Genomic DNA, 17824 nt, shown 5'->3' on the forward strand with positions numbered 1-17824 from the left:
CCAGAAAAATATTTCCCGCCACCATGTATTTATAGCAGTCCGTCAACATGCCTTTCTAACAAAGGGTGTTACATTTTTTCAGTTCATGTATTTGAATTAACCGAAAGAGCCAAGCAACGCACGTTACGAGAAAAGTTCTACGTAGCGGTTTATAAAGTCGAATTCCGTATAATTTTGGATGAAACTGGGAGACCGCAAAGCACGCTGGGAAATACGCCACTAAGAAGAGGACGGCGTACATTGTATTTCAAAGCGTATCACAGTCATAAACAGCAACTGTTTCATTGCACGGAGCGTAGACAGACTACAGTGCGGTCTAAATGTAAAAGAAGCTTCAATATATACATGATAATAATAGAAGAATTCTGTTGTCAGTGTCGTAGGTAGTCAAAGATAATTAAAATGTAGAGAGAGAAATTCGTCTGTGCGTAAAGGTTGCAAAGCTCTTGCACATGCGCACGTTTTATTACAACGTTATGAGGCATAAACATCGCTACTACTGCGGATTATAATTGACACCAGGATAAAGCTGCGTTTTTGAGTTGTTTGGATGCAAATAAGAAGCGTCAGCCACAGTCACATCACGCATGCGCCAGTTGGGAACGCCTGCGACACGGAAGTTGTGTTTGGCTGAAAAGAGAATGTAATTCGTATCCAACAGCTCACCAAGCATCTAAATATAGTAGTAGAATAAACGAACTACTGGACCGAATTTTTTCCAATCAAATTGACTTTCAGCCAGCACTGAAGCGGTGTGGTCTAAGCGAGGGCGAAAGTTACTGCCGGATTTCGCTCTCGCGCCTCTATTCCTCTCTGAGCCCGTGTCGTAGTTACTGAAGATATATCGCCAAACCTTTTATATTCTTCGTCTTACTTTTGCTTATTTTAATGTCAGACTTGTTTTGTACATCGCTTGTGTTGATTATTTTTTGTTTTGATTACATTTTCACAAAGAACCCAAAAAAAAAAAAAAAAAAAGCTTGTCTTCATTGTGTGCAGAGTATTTAGGGTTTTCATGAAAACAAAAATCACAGACAAATCATACAGGGAGAAAAGAATTTGATCATTTCAGCCATTGAAAAGACTGAAAGAAAAATGCAAAATACTGTTTTCTACGGAGCCCCTAAAGTCCCGAAAAGTGATATTTTTTTATCTTGTGCGCACAAGATAATAACTTGTTCCCACAAGATAATTAACTAATTATAAGATAATAAACTAATTATCTTGTGCGCACAAGATAAAAAAATATCACCTTTCGGGACTTTAGGGGCTCTGTAGTTTTCTGTATAAGTGTGACACCACGTCAAAATTGGGGGAGTATGTTTTAAGCCTTTATTGTTTAAAACCTTGATGTATTTGTGTGTGGGTGTGTGTGTGTGTGTGTGGCAGTGTATCCTCAATCAGGGCAGAACAGACTCCAGGACTTGTCATTACCTCCCAGCATCATCATGATCCAGTCCCACCTCCCTGATTCCTCCATATGTCACCGCTCTGTCACCATCCACCCCAACTCCCAGCAGCAGCATCCAGTCCAGTCTGGTCTCACCTCCTCACACAGCACCTGCTCCCAGTCCAGTCTCTCTGCTGCTGGCTTTTCAGCCGAGAGATGACTCTCACCCTGCTGTGTCAACCCTTCCATCATTTCCAGACAGCGACATCCGTCTGTTAACCTGCCTGCTGTGCGTCAAATGTGAGCTCAGAACCATCTGGCAGGACAAATAATCGCGAAATAGCATTTTACACGTCTATAATATGGAATCGCTCCCAAGATGATGCGTTCCTTCATGAGTCAATATGGAATGCAATTTGTCACGTGCATGCTGGGATACTGGCTTTCTGGTTTGGGGCCAGCCAGTCCAAATGACTACATGGACCAATACAGTCAATGCTGAGCCATAGAATGAGATCCAGTCAGCACAGGTAACCAGTTGGCTTCCCTCTAGATAGAGGACACTGGAAAGCCACCACTGTTACCCAGAGAGTCAGACAGGTCTTTCCTCATTCACACAGAGGGAGGACAGGCATCTTTTGCACTCTAAGGAACTCGCAGTGCACCTCAACAGTCGACAGAGGGAGACAGACACTGGTCAGACTGTAAAAAGTGTCAGACCACACAGTGCCTTATCCTCAGCTGACACCACACCTCACCTCACCTCTCCACCAGGTCAGGATGTGAGGTCTAGCCAAGTAAAAACCCTTGATCTTTGATTATGATGGAGAGAGAAAAAGTGAAAAGAGAATGTGAAAGACAAAAAAAAATGTTGGAAGACAATGGATAAGATGAGAAAATGCTAAAGACCAAGCGTAAAAGGAGAAGAGAAGCCATACGGATTGAAGTTCATGTTGCCTATCTTTAAAATGCAATGTATAGGAGATTGAAAAGTTCTAAACAATTGCTAGTTCAAGCAGTGATATACTGACTGACAGTGTCAAGTTATTGGTTCCACTTACCTGCATGGAAAAAGGTAATAACAGTGTAATAGTAACAGTGTGTTATCAGTGTATATGAAGTCTATGTCATATGGAAACTTCAGCTAAAGAAGGGAGATGTAGTATTTGTGAATAGATAGCTAATCTGATTTTCCTCATTTGATGATGTCATGAGGTCAGTAACCAGTGCAATATGCCATCTGACAATTTATGTATTAGACACTAATGCATGCCAATACAAGAAACAACCCACAGTATTCCCTGAAGCACTTTTCACAAGCCATGTTGTTTTTGGAGCTTTATTTTGAAATGTTGCACATTAAAAATAGAGTGGGAAGTAAGGGAAGAGGGTACATTTTTCTCACAAATGTCACCAGAACTGAGCGTTTTAAAGCTGTTTTTCAAAAAATCTCGTCTCAAAAGAGCCCCGGACCTCCCAGAGTAGGTTATGTGTTCCTTATTTTCATTTGATAAAGGTGGCAACCCTACAAATCATCATCATGCCAACTCCTTCTGCTGCTACTGGGATCGATGCAATATCGCAGTGATTTATGCCCGCTGCAGATAAATGGTAGAATGCATAACATCAGATTGCTGGCAGAGCTAATAAGCTCCAGTATGGTCCTGCACTCTGCCCCCCACTCTGTACCTGTCTACCTATCTATCTCTTTTTCACACACTCACACTCAGTCAGTCAGTCATTCACTCACTCACACACACACCAGAAAACTCTACTTACTTGACTGAACTTGGGAAACTCTACTTGACTTAGGAAACTCTACTTACTTGACTTGGGAAACTGTACTTACTTGATTTGATTTGGTGAAACTCTACTTATTGACTTAACTTGAGAAACTCTACTTACGTGACTTTCCCCAGCCTCCAGTGTGGATCCTCCAGTCCAGCAGAGAGCAGCTTCGCTCCAGACTCTCCTGGATGATTGTAGCTAGTTAACATCACAAAACTTCAGAAGAAGAGATTCTATACTATACGATTTACTTTCCAATAAAATGCACACTTCTAAGCACATCAAATGATCCTGCTTCCTGCTATAGGTTGTGTCACCAACTACCCACTTCCACCTTAGTCTGCTTGCCTTCTGCTTCCCACCACCTTCCTCTCCTCCTAAAGTCAGTAATTCTAGCAAACACAGTCTACCAAAAACTTGGTGTATTCCTTTAATGATGAACCAGCAGCAGATCCGCTTGAAGACAAACTGTCTTCGCTGATGCAACCCTGCCACGTTATCTACGGGGGAGCTTCACCCCCTGTGATGTGATTTGGTTTTGGTTCCTGTTTTTTTGGATTCAATGGTAACCGAGCCGGTTGGGGAATAAGTGTGAATTCTCAGTCGATTAAGAATTCATATGTTCTGCTCCTCTGGGAAGAGTTGAATCAGTATTTGTCAGCATGAACTCCCACTGCAGAGCTGGAAACCAGAGAACCAGGACTTTGATCTACCGTGTTAACGTCATGCCTGTGAACCTCCTGGAGCTGCTGCATGGGCTGGGAATGGAATTTGTGGTTCATACAAAGTTTTTCTGAATCATTAAATCTTAATGGGCTTAATATGATACTGGTGCTACCAATCCATAAACAGAACGTACCTACTGATAGCATACTCACCTCAGCCATGTTTTCTAATTTTTCTTCTGTGCTGTTTATCTGCATCACATCACATTGTAGGGGACAGGACAACAGGACAGTCTCTTTTTTCCCTTTAGAATACTATGTTGAGTATGTATGAAGAGTGACCAAAGAATGTTAGAGATTTTTATGTACAGTAGGCTATAGCCTGTAGATTCATAAATTTAAAAAATAAAACATCATAGCTGATGTAGCCAGGTGAACTATTTGGAACTATTTCAGATGAACAACCACGTATTCTTCCGCTGTGCAGTGATTTTTAGCTGTACACAGTCTTTCGTAGCCCACTACCTTCACAGTGAAAGTGAACAGTGAAAGTAGTCCCTAGTTCAAAACAGTATGTTATTTTTATATATGTATATATGTATTATTACTGAAAGGTCAGTCTTCTTACGTTGTATAATGCTAGTCACCTATTATCACTCAATATGTATAGCATGTCCAATCTTTCACAGGTCATATGAAGATATGACCTTCACCATCACCAGTCATTAAAAAGTTTGCAAGTAACATTTCAAAAATAAGTCTTTAGTTAAATAAAGACAATCTTGCCTCTATGGATAAAAAAAAAAAAGAATACATTAAACTGCTTATCACAGCCAAAATGGTGTCCAGATGCATTATAAATAAAATGTGTCCTTATTACATTTTAACTGCATTCAGTTTTTATTGATGGCACGAAAACAGCACACACCTTCATATTTAACACATCTCTGACTTCTGAATGTGTTAAATCTTTACAAACGTAGTAAAGAAGCGTTTTACTTATAATGCATCTGAACGCCATTTTGTCATTGTCTGGATTGGAATTGGAAGAGTTTTTTTGCTGTGAGTTTAACATATATATATATGTTTATATAGACCCCACTTGCTCTATTGTTCTTTATATCCTATTTTTATTTGATGTATCCTATTAGTACTTGCTACAGGTCTAAAAATATTGATGATCTGTTTAATTTGAACTGCGATCCTTGCAAAACTAAAATGCATACATTGGCTGATCATTTGGCTTTTGATCATCAATTCATTCATTCTAAGTGTTGCCCTGCTGGGTAGCTGTAGGCTGAAGCAAGCGTCGCCTAAAACTATGAGCCAGACTCAAAGAGAACAGACATTTAGAAGTTAAATATCTTTAGCTTAATGTGTGTGTGTGTGTGTGTGTGTGTGTGTATCTGTATCTCTTTGTGTGCTGTTACACCTCTATAAGTAAAACTAGCAGTGTAGAAGTGAATATATTCTCCTGTGAAAACATATAATACGGACAACAGTGCAACTCTGAATTTGTTTTTTGAGTGAATGGGTTTATTTTTGAATGGAGAACTCATCCATTCTTTCATTTTCTTTTATGTTTATTCCTTTTCATGTTTAAAGGATAATGCTGGTGTTTTTTTAATGCATTTCTTACCATCAACAAATCCTTTGAAAATAACAAAATCAGCAATGAATTTGCTTTGCTACAAGTCTCGTCCATGTAGCCAATGCCCAAGGGCGTGACTTTGTGTTGAAAAGTGGTGGGGACATAAGGGTTCAGATGAAAAAACATTTTTTAAACGGTCTTCAACATATGCGATTTTAGGCAATGTAATGGGGGGATATGGTATGAGGTCAGCGTAGATAATTACAGCGAGAAAAAAATTGTATAACAGCGCATCAAAAGGGCATTGCCTAGGCTACTACAGACTCAGCATAAAACGCACAACAACGTCGACCGCACAAATACAGTCATCCATATGCATCACATCCACAGCTGCAACTCCATGTCAATCGAACAATGCCAATATCACATCTACTGTAGAAAGCACCAGTGCATGTCAGTCAGCCCAGCGATAACAATATCCAATATCACTGCCCTAATATATGACAAAGTAGAAACAACTGAAGGAATAACGTTAACAACGTTAGCTAAAGATAATAAATCAGCCTTATCTTTAGATGGTAAGTTAAACTGCCTTGTTTCGATGCTGCATACTTTTTTTTTAGAGAAACAGAGAGTTCACAAGAGTTCATGAGTCAAGTTCAACCAATCATGACTCATTCTATGCATAAGGTTTAAATATCGATATGTGAGAACATGAATTAAACTGGAGCAGGGATTAGATTATTTCTATTTATTAATCCATATTAATTTTAGAACAAACTCAAATCATTGAATTGATTTTTTATTAATTCTTTTAAAATTCCACACAATTAATTCATACATTTCGCACAATTAAACTCAAATACCACCCCTGTCAATCTCCTCCACTAGGGGCCGCCACAGGATAATCAATCATAGAAAAGTACAGTAGCTAGCTACACACACAGACTGTAAAAAACAAATATGGACGTAGTGACCGTCACGTCACCCATTGGTTTGTGGAGCCCCGTTTTGAAGCTAAAAGTTGGGGATTACGAGCGACAGTTTTTGGAGCCGGAGCAGCTAGCCCGAGAGGGGTTTCCCACAGAGCCACAGCGCCGCCTGCTATTGGTCCGTGATCGGCGAGCTGCGCCATCACTGGACAGGTGACCTGTCAATCACGCCCCAAAGCATAGTCTGCTTTATCGTCTATTTTACTCTAAATGGGACCATAATTTACAAAATGAACATCATGCTGTATTGAAGAAGGAAAGTGTTTACTGAGGTAATAAATCAAGTGAGAAGTAGGGTCATTTTCCCATAGACTTCTATGCAATCGGACTTCTTTTTGCAGCCAGTTGAGTCGCCTGCTGGCCATTAGAAAGAATGCTGGTTTAAGGTTTATTGTGCAAATAAATTAAATTCTCAAAGCGTTCTCATTTGTTAGTTAACATTTCTTGGTGCAAGCTATTTTTCAGAACATTTTAACAAATTATGCCTTTAAAAAGTGATGGGGACAAATTTGGCCATTTCAAAAAGTGGTGGGGACATGTCCACAGTGTCCCCAGTGTGAATGACACCTGTATGCCGATGCCCAATAAGCAAAGTCCCAGTAGCCATAGAGCTCCAATGTGTTAAAAAAAACGATTAAAAACACGTCACAGAGCCATGCCGTTGCTCTGGCAGCGCATTTCATCATCGTGATGCACCGGGCCGGCCAACTTTTTCTTCAAACAACTTAATAAGCTGACCGTAAACACGTTTTGAAGAATTTGTTCCCATTTGAATTTGATTTGGTAATAACTACAATAGCCTGACTTTTCATGGTAACAGTTAGCGATTTTTAAAACTGAAACTATGTCTTTGTGAAGGCTAAAAAGGGAACGTGGGACGTCGGAAAGTTACGGAAGTAGAGCACACATTGTTGATTTTGTTATTTTCATAGGATTTGTTGATGGTAAGAAATGCATTAAAAAACACCAGCATTATCCTTTAAAGGAATATACTGACTTTTTAGGAGTTTGGCTCATTGGTCACCTGACCCAATATTTGACCAGAGGACCAAATAATTTCTGTCTTTAGATCTATGGGACATTTAGAGTCTCCAGTTCACCTGACCTGCATGTCTTTGGACTGTGGGAGGAAACCGGAGTACCCGGGGGAAACCCACGCGAACATGGGGAGAACATGCAAACTCCACACAGAAAGGACGGGTATGGGAATGGAAGTGGTGTCCTTGCTGTGAGGCGACAGTGCTAACCACTGAGCCTCCATGCTGCCCAGAGATCTACGAAGGTTTTTCTTAGCACAACTCCTGAGAACTTGCATGATGGATTTTACACTCAGAAAATATTCAGCCACCCGTGTTCAAGTCACAGACAAAATCAATTTTTGTCCGGTTTGGAATCGGACAAAACATGGCAGCCTCACAAGTATATCGCTATCAAGCTTGTTTTCAACTTGGTGATACTGATAACTTGGTGATAATGAACAAGCCTAACTTGCATATTAAGCACATTCCACATTTCCAATTAAGACGTCGTCCATGGCTGTTAGCTAATATTAGCTTAAAATGCAACATGTGCAGCGTAGCCAAGCACAGCAAGTGTTGTCAACTTGGCAACTTTGTCACTAGTTTTAGTGACTTTTCAGACCCCCCTGGCAACTTTTTTTCTCAAAAGCGACTAGCGACAGATCTGGCGACTTTTTCTAACGATGGGGAACAATATTAATGTGTTGAATCCCAAAGCATTTGTCAATAAATTGGTACAGCTGATGCCAGAAAAAACACCTGTTTGCTCTACTTGCTAGTCTAATCCAGTGAGGTCTAATGATCACAGGCTTCCCACACACACAGTGTAGCCCCTCTCCCTCGCTGAGAGTGGGGACTGTAGGTTATATTGATATGTAAATTATCATATGACGTCATCTGGGGACTTCTAGCTACTTTCTGAACAGCCAATAGCTACTTTCCTTGGAAAAGAGTTGGCAACACTGAGCACAGCAAGTGTCAAACAGAAAGGCAGAGCAGTTGCTAAACTAAACATCTGTAGCTCCAACGTTAGCTTTGTAAGGACCGAAGCAAAATTACAGTTAGACAAAACAGTCACTGCCAAAAACATAAGACATTGCTAAGGGAAGGCGGTACGGTAATGTAGCAATGTCTTTTATTATGTTTTTGTCTGTGTTTTGAAAATGTCAAGCTCCGTGCTGATTTTGCTAAGCTTGGCTACACTACAAGATGTGTTGCATTTTATGGTAATGTTAGCTAACTGTCATTTATTTGGAAATGAGGAATGTGCTTAATATGCAAGTTAGGCTTGTTTTTTCTCCTGTCTGTGGGACATCAGTGGTAAGGTAATATTTTTGGGCATTTTGGTCTTCATTCGATAGTAGTGAAGAGAGACGGCGCGTCTCTCTTCACTACTATCGAATGAAGACCAAGTGTGAATATTTTCTGAGTGTAAAATCTGTCATGCAAGTTCTCAGGTGTGTCGCTAAAAAACCTTCATAGAAGTGTTCACTCCACATCCCGGGCCGGGGACACGCGGCGACGAACTGCCTTCATCACGCTGGAGAAGAAGCGTCGGAATACATTCTTCTTCTTCTTCTTCTGCGTCTTCTTGGACTCGTTGACCTCTGAAAATCATAAGAGCACAGTCAATGCCTCAACCGACCTTAATGCAATGAACTTCAGTGTGGACGGACGGGACAATTCAGACACAAGTTGAGGTGAATGTCTCCTACCAGGTGTGGTGTAAAAGGACTCTGTGTTGTCCAGGTCCGTCTGGTTCAGAGCAGCAGCTGCAACAGCTGGAGCTCCGACCTGAGAGGAAGTTGTTATGATTAATAAAAAACACATTTATTATTGGTTGAGTCCATTTTTCTACTGTACATATGCAGCAAGCGGTGATTCCTACCTCTGTGGTGTCCAGTGACGGAGTTGCCTCAGTTATGGTGACCATGTCAGTCTCACTGACAGACTCCAACTTGAGGCTACTATCATCCACAGCATGGGGGCTAAACACACAAACACACACACACAGTCAGTGTTACAAGTGTTAAAGAGCAGTACTTTACCAGAGTCGGGAAAATGTTGTTTGCTTGCCCTGATAGTGGTGAACAAAACAGCTGCACTGTTAGCGTACTATTCCTTCAAATGTTATTTGTCACAACGCCATATAACAATCATACAAATTTCCAACATAAGTGCACATACTCCCTAAACTGCTCACATCATGGCCTAACTTGACCTTTTCCCTCCTCTTCCACTCTTATCTGAGGGATGAGTGGAGTGAGCAGAGGAAATAATCTTACCTAATTTGGTGGTTGTCACTAGACCCATCCTCCTGCATGCTGTCAGTGAATGGCTGAACCATGATGACCACTGGCTGTGATCTTGTGCTGATGAATGAAGACACATGCAGTTAACACATACTGCTCCTTCAAATTTGTTGTTCAGGTACATTCAGCAATTCAGCAACAGATCCAGCAACATGAAAAGGTTTGAATCTGATTATAAAGCAACTGTAGCCTCTACCACACAATCCTCTAGCAGCAGCAGGCAAATAGAAAGATGGACCAACACCTACCAATCATCAGCCTTGGTCTTCCCGGTGTCTTGGGATCTGGTCTGGGCCTTTTGATCCACAGTCTCACTGTCTCTCTGCATGGTGGTGGCAGGGGGCAGAGCTTCACTGCTACCAAACAACAAACTCACAGTTATACTCAGGAAACAGGACTTACCACTGAACAAAGTATGTCAATCAATCAACCAACTGATCAATTTCTAAATCATTACAGACAGTGCCTACTGTTGTCTGATATATACGCAAAGTAGAAATATAAAGACTTGCACACACCCCACACACATACAAACACACACACTTACTGAGAGCTGTGGCAGGAGCGGGAGCCGTTGATAATAAACGGATGGGTGAGGACTTCACTGGGGGTAATCCTCACGCTGGCATCCATCTGAAGCATTTCCTTCAATAAGTCTACAAACTCATATCTGGTGATCTTCTGTTCAACCAGTTGATCCTAAATTTGGAAACAACAAGCAAATTCCAACCGAAAATCACACAAATCATCTTCCTGACTGATGAAAAGGGAGTCAGTGAAAGTCATGAATCAGCCAATATGTCTTCACTTGTCAGCAGCTACCAGCTACTTGACCACCTACCTTCTTCAGATCATCAAGAGAGCGGAATTTGTAGCGCCTGGTGTCGTTGGTCTTTTCCCATGTTTTTCTGAAAAACTCCACTTGAGTCTAAAAGAACATAAAGTCTATTTGAGATACCTCTTAAACACTTTAGTGTATTTACTGTTTTATACTTCAAACAAATAATCTTTAACAGAGAAGAAAATGTTCAAGAGAAAGTGATAGCCAAAGAAAGGGTGTCGTGGTACCCGGAGCCTCCAGCGTGGGTGCCGAACATAGAAAGGATTTTTCTTGAAATACATCTTTGTTTTCAGCCCGGCATCCAGGAGATGGTTTGCAGGCTGACCCAGGATGTCGACGATGAATTGCATCTGGAAACAAAACATAGCATCATCTTTCTAGACTATCAAGACTCCATACACTTTTGGTGATTTATCTGCTGCTCTTAAAACAGCTACTGAACATCTAGACCCAGTCATCCTTTACATAGTGAACTGAGCCTGGCCTGTCAGGAAGAGTATGTGGATGCAGCGGTACTAGATGTATTAGGAATAGTGTCCAGCTATGGTGAGGTACTGACCACTTCATGTCCCAACTTCCCAGGGAAGAGGTGAAAACCAAGATACAAGTAGGCCATCACACAGCCAAGTGACCACATGTCGATGGCCTCAGAAAACGGCAGACCCAAAAGGATTTCTGGAGACCTGAATGTGGAAGAACAGCAACACACAACATGAGAAACATTGTTGTGTTCTGGGGAAAAAGAATACAACACGGGACATGGCAGAATCCCTCACAAACAAGAATGCACAGCATCACTTCAAGGTTGTCACAGCAGCTGAGAATTATGGAGCCCCGAATTCATCATTTGTCCTAACAAGTATGGAAAGGAAACACACACTCTGCTACTTATTTACAGTAGAACTGAGAAACTGTAAGCACACTTCAGTAGAGCAGTGATCCATGTTTCTGTAGACCTCACCTATAGAAACTGGGCTGAAGATGAGAGCCAGGCTTGCACTCACTCCTCCGAATGGCCAGACCGAAGTCGATCACCTTCACCTTGAAGGGCTTTTTCAGATGATCCACCAGCATGATGTTATCTAGCTTCAGATCTGTGTGTGTCACTCCAATGCTCTTCAAGGCTTCGAGTGCTGTGGCCAGCTGCAAGTACAAAGTCACAAAATATAGAGCATGTGCCACAGCTGAACATTTGAGTTTGGCTTTCTATCTGACAGTATCTGCACCTGTTGGATGATGGGTCTGATGTCATCAAATTCCAGAGGGAGACGTCCTCTGCGCCACATGTAGTTCAGCAGGCTGATGTCCAAGACCTCGAACACCAGACTAGTGCCACAGCTCGTCCGAAAGGACTCGTGAAATCTAATGATGTGGCACTTGTCCGGGTCCAAACATTTGAGCGTTTGTAGCATGTCCACCTGGGAACACATGATACATTTGACATGCTTATGTTATCAAAAGATAGTTCATGTGTTACATGGCAAACCTTTTAACTGGCTAAGGCAAAATCTGACCAACTAATCAAATTCAACAAAGTATTTTGCCCACCTCTCGTGTGGCGTAGATGCGCCTGTGGCACTGTTTTATGGTCTTCACAGCCACAATCTCGTTGGTGTCCCGTTTTACACATCGGGCCACTGTTCCAAACACTCCCTCTCCCAGTTGGTTCAGTACCAAATAGTTACTGGACCTGGAGTCGCTGGGGTCCAGGAGGGGAGGAGAGGAGGAGGGGGTACTCAGAGATGTAGTGTCCGTCATGTCTGTCATTGATTATTTAATTTTGCACAGAAACTGAGAGGAAAATGGGGAGAAAAGTTAGAAAACAGGTTGCTACTTTCAATCTCTTTAATTACAATATCTATCTATCTATCTATCTATCTATCTATCTATCTATCTATCTATCTATCTATCTATCTACCTACCTGCCTTCCTTACAAGTTTACAGTTAATAGTTCAAATATAATGACAGTTTTCAGTAGGCTAAAAAGTTTAACTGCATGTTGTGGGCTGATGTTCGGAGGGGATTAGTTAACTCTTTGTTTTTTCTTTCCCTCCCTTTTAGATCATTTTCATTGTGTTTTAGAAGCATTTACAATGACTGGAATGATTTAATTAGTATCTTGGGCGTCTGGAGTGTAGTTTTAAGTTTAGGAAGGGAAGCACTTGTCTAAACAAAGCCTAATAGGCTCCATTTTCATTGCTTGGTAATGTAGGCTGCACCACTAAAGGCTATCTGTATTTGCTGCAGTTAGTCTTCAAATTGACTTTGGTCAATTTCAAGACAAGTAGCTATATTCTCTCTGACCTCCAATGAGGAAAGTTTAGAAAACAATAACAGCAGGCGGCTACGATTAACTGAGTCAATACTTTTCCTTTCTTCAAGTCGGAGGTTGGAGTTAAAATATACTTGTCTAGTAAATTGCTCAAGTCAAATAAAAATCATAGCTGACTAAAAATGTGAACGTTGTTTATTTCACCCTCTTTCCACTTCTGGTTCTGAGTTACAGCATCACTGGACCTCAGATACTTTGCTACATTGAGGAAGAAAACCATTGACTTACCTTGATCAGTTGCAGCAGTAAGATGAAAAATCCATCTAGGATCTAGGACACTTGATGCATAAGTTCCAGAACACCTTTATGGTGCAATAATCAACACATTCTCAGGCTTTGAATGGGCAATTAAGCAAGGTTCCAACCAGTAGGCTAATCACATTTAGTCCAATAATAATGTGGTAAATCATGTACTGTTGGATAAATTGAGCAGAAATAACTTTTCATTCTGATAGAATTGAGAAGAAATGCACAAAGTGGGTGGGGCAGGGCGTGAATGCTTTGATGGATACTTGATGGATGGGATGATGGCTGCGTTGCAAAACATCAAACTCCTTAAAGATGCCACATTTTACACTTTCCAGTGTTTTATTGTATGTTTTGAGGCCCGTTAAAAAAAGTTGGTGTGGTGTCATGCACCAAAAACACTCTCAATCAGTTTTTACACATTTTCCAGCATCTCTCTGAGCCTTACCAAGAACAGGCTGTTTCTCTCGCTGTCTCTTCTGGCTCATCAATATTAACGTCCCAATATAAACAATGGCAACTACTCCATGTCATTAGATCAAATGTAATTTGATCTGCAAATACTGGCTGATCAATGGGTCCTGTAAGGTATAAAATGTCATATAACAGTCAGCTACAGAACATACAGGGGGTGCACAGAATAATGTAAACACTTGGCTAAATTATATGGGTTGCCTTGTCCTTGTATTGTTGTGGTAGTCTCATCCGCTAATAAGGCATGGGCAGTGCTAACCACTACATTATTATCTTTAATGACTTCTTTCCTGCTGTCCAAGACCGCAGTATTCAAATATATTCAATATATTATTCCAATATATTAGAGCTATCACTCAAACATAACATAACATACTAACATTAAATTTCAAGTCTTGCGTGCCCATACACACACAGACATGTCCGCTCACACACACACACTCATACACATTTTGAACTTCAACCACAGTTAAGCCTCACTTGTGTATGGAGTTGCACTTGAGCAAACTTATGTGCACACCACACGGATGCGAGGAAGAGTCACCGGTGCCACTCTCAACAGGTCGCACATTCACCGGCACCGGAGTTAGAAAGTAGACTATAGCCTGAAATGAAGTCAGTCCACTAAGCCTCAGTCAATATTTGAGATATTTCTGCCGGGAATTAATTTCTATGCTGTTTAATAGTAATAATTTCAGTCTGTAATAGTCTATCACTGATTTCAGTTCAATTTCTCTTGATTCGGTTTCTCTCTCGTGATGCCTGACAACTACGTTTTCCGCGGAAGAAACATTGTGATTGGACAATAAAGTGAACGATGACACACCGGTTGCTATGCAGATGTTCATTCAAGGATTTGAAAGGACGCTTGTAGTAGCGTGACTCGCCGCCTCTGGAAACTCCTGAAACTCGTATACAAACTTGTAAAACTAGCCGTTGTCGATGTAAAATGAAGACAGATTCAGCAACTACATGGCTGATTTCTCGCCTCAAATGTTTTCAGAAACACATTTTGGTGAACCATTTTCATAATATAAGAGAAAGTTTCCAAACGAGCCGCCATGTTTTTCCAGTTCCGGGGGCAGAAACACACCATGACAGTGCAAACAAGGCGATAATCACATATACCACCATAACTGTGTAGGTCTTGACGCCACTTCTCGCATGACTTTCAACAATGGGGAGTCAGTCAGTCAGTCAGTCAGTCAGTTAGTCAGTCAGTCAGTCAGTTAGCTACTTTCACTCTTCTAGGCCGGTCCCAGAGGCCCGGCAAAAAGCAATCCACAGTTCAGACAAAGCCAACATGACGCTATCACATGGAGCTTCTGAATATGTATCCCTTTTACTTAACCATAGATGTAGAAATAGTAAGAGTCATCTGGTTCTTATTTAACTAAAGACTTATTTTTTATGTTGTGTATTTTTGTATGTACGACCGGAGTCCAGAGATCTGTGTGAGCTTTAATGGTAAGATTCTACCAGAGGGTAGAATCTTACCACCCCAACTTCCAGCTTGCATCAAGGGGTACTTGGAGTTTTATATTGCCTCTGGTCAGCATTTACCACATCCACTTATCAACCAGCAGATGGCAGTGTTAATCTATGCTGAGCCATCCTCGCTCCTGTTGGCCCACAGTACATTGCTAACCCACTTTCTCATCCACCACCCTACTTTAACAGCTCCTGTGCTGGTAAAGGCTCAACTAAGGACAGTTTGCTCTCTGTGCCCGTAGGAACTCAGCTGAGAGCCTGATGTCACTTTTCATACATGGCTGGAAAGCAGCTTAGCCCGGGGCTACTGAAGGCAAATGGACGCTGTCTTTGAAAACAAACAGCACTCCTCCTGGGTCAGCTCAGGGCAGCTGGTAGCCATAATACATAATGCAATAAATCTGTTTGCATCTATACGTCAAAGCTCAGCTTATCCCCGATGACTTGTCCAGTAACTCTTCATGTGTTTCTACTGTTAGTAGTGCAGCAAATCTATTTGGAATGTGATGCAGCACCTGAAAGTACACAACATCCACTGTCTCATAAATTTACACAACTCTCAAATTTATTAAGTCTAGGTAAAAATCAGAATCACTCTTTGCCAAGTAGAATACATATATAGGGAGAACTTATATGTGTTACAATACATATAAACACATGGTACGAGGACAGCAGGGTCTCATACAGAGTGCAAGAGGACAGTGCAGGACATATGATAGACTGTATGCATATCTCTCCACATATATACAATCATCATTCAACATCTGTGTGTCTTCAAGCAGCATGACATGAAGTACGGTTAGAAGTGTAGAGGGAATTGAAATGAGTATGCAGTTGCGCATTGGTTCAATGTACCATGATGTAGTTACACAGAAGGGAATGAGATGCATGAAATAAATTAGATATGAGGCTGAGAAGTGGCAAAGTCTGAAGTTACACAGAGTTGTGTACACACTGTGAGAAGTGTAAAAGTATGGTAATAAATAGCAGGTAAAAAAAAAAGGGGTGATCTAAGATGTTAAAGTGGACTTAAATGGCTCTGAAGGATTCATGTGTTGTTTTTCTCTTACTGTGATGTAAAAGGGCATGAAGCATGAGTGTAAAGGTCTGTGTGGTTGAGTGATCGTCTGTGATTAAGAGGCAGTTCTTTCCGCAAGGATCATCAGTACCAAAGTCCATTGAGTTCCTTGCCATTTTTCACTTTTTCTCTTGATATATGCCTACATGGGGGGTACATAGTGTAAGTATCCTTGCAGGGATCAATAACGTTTCATCTTATCCTGCATGCACATTCATTCTTAGTGATAGTCGTCCTGGTTGCACAGTGGAAACAGTATTTCACTTTGAAACTGCACTTGTTGTTTCCTCCCTGAACAGCTCCAGTGGTCAAGTGCACCCTCAGGGCCTTAGTGCAGGGTAAGAAGAGGAATCTGTATTAAAAAGAAATTCATAGTGAAGTGTTTAAGTATTTTTGCTTTAATGGGCAGTACAGAGGGAGAAGAGAAAGGGGTCAGACTCAAACCACAACATCAACAACCTAGGATGCCTTCAAAAGATTGGTATGAATTTGCAAAGCATTGAACTGTTAGCTACATTATTACAGTTGGCTGATTTGTCAAAACAATGTGAGGTCCACATAGGATAAGATCATAAGATCCAAACACCTACAGACACAATATAAGAACATTTTTCCTGGTAAGACTAACACTAGTCCACCTCATCTCATCACACATTTCTCTCCCATAATATCATATTCAATTGATGAAGCCATGATGTTAGAAGTGATACATTTGTTAGAAGGAATTTCAATTTCAAATAGATTTATCTGTATGGAGGGCAAAGAAAAAACCTTGTCTTGGTGTTATGAGCATGTCTGTTGATGAGAGACTTCCCAAACACTACCATTCTGATCTCGCTATTGTTCCAGGGCATCATTCAGAGAAGAAGAATGGTATTTTAAAATCACATTTAGTAAACCAACACGCTTGCAGCTTGGCTTTAATTTCAGTTCTCAGCTTGGGTGTGCTACTTTTCATGATCTAAAAACACACTCTCTCGCCTTTGAAGCAACGTCTTCTAACACGAAAAATAAACTTAGCTGCCTCTCTCCAACTTAAACCAACACGCCACACATGTGCTTTCCCTCTCTAAATGAGCTTCTTGCCAACATGGAGCGGGTGTGTGTGTGCCACCAGACAGTGGCGAGGATGTTTCGCATTAGGCAGGACACCGACTCGTCTCGGTAAAGTGCTCCTTCTCCTCTTCTTGTCTGGTAATTGCTCCACAAATCACAATGACTGCCAGGGGAGGCGGTGAGACAGCAGCCCGCACCGCCGCTCACCATTTGGGAGTGGGTTGCCATAGCCACAGATGCACTTCAAGTCGCTGGGAATGAGATTAGTCTTAATTAATGCTAATGATCAACAAACACACATGCATGCACGCACGCACACGTACACACTTACTGAAAAAACACTTTGCCCTACCCCGCCCTTCCTGTGCAGTTGTGTCAATATTTTCAGCTATATTCAAAAATGTGACAGTGATGGAGTGGCTTGAGACATAAGAACATATCAATAATGTATAGTGTTAAACTGATGTAATGGATGTGAGGATAGGGTTTTTTAAAGCTACAATAAGATCAATTTTCTGACCACTAGAGGGTGACAGAAACCATAATAC

This window comes from Centroberyx affinis, unplaced genomic scaffold (assembly GCF_046629955.1).
Source record: "Centroberyx affinis isolate AG114_WGS23_722 - 3 ecotype Tasmania unplaced genomic scaffold, CSIRO-AGI_Caff_v1 ptg003994l_1, whole genome shotgun sequence".
NCBI lineage: Eukaryota > Metazoa > Chordata > Actinopteri > Beryciformes > Berycidae > Centroberyx > Centroberyx affinis.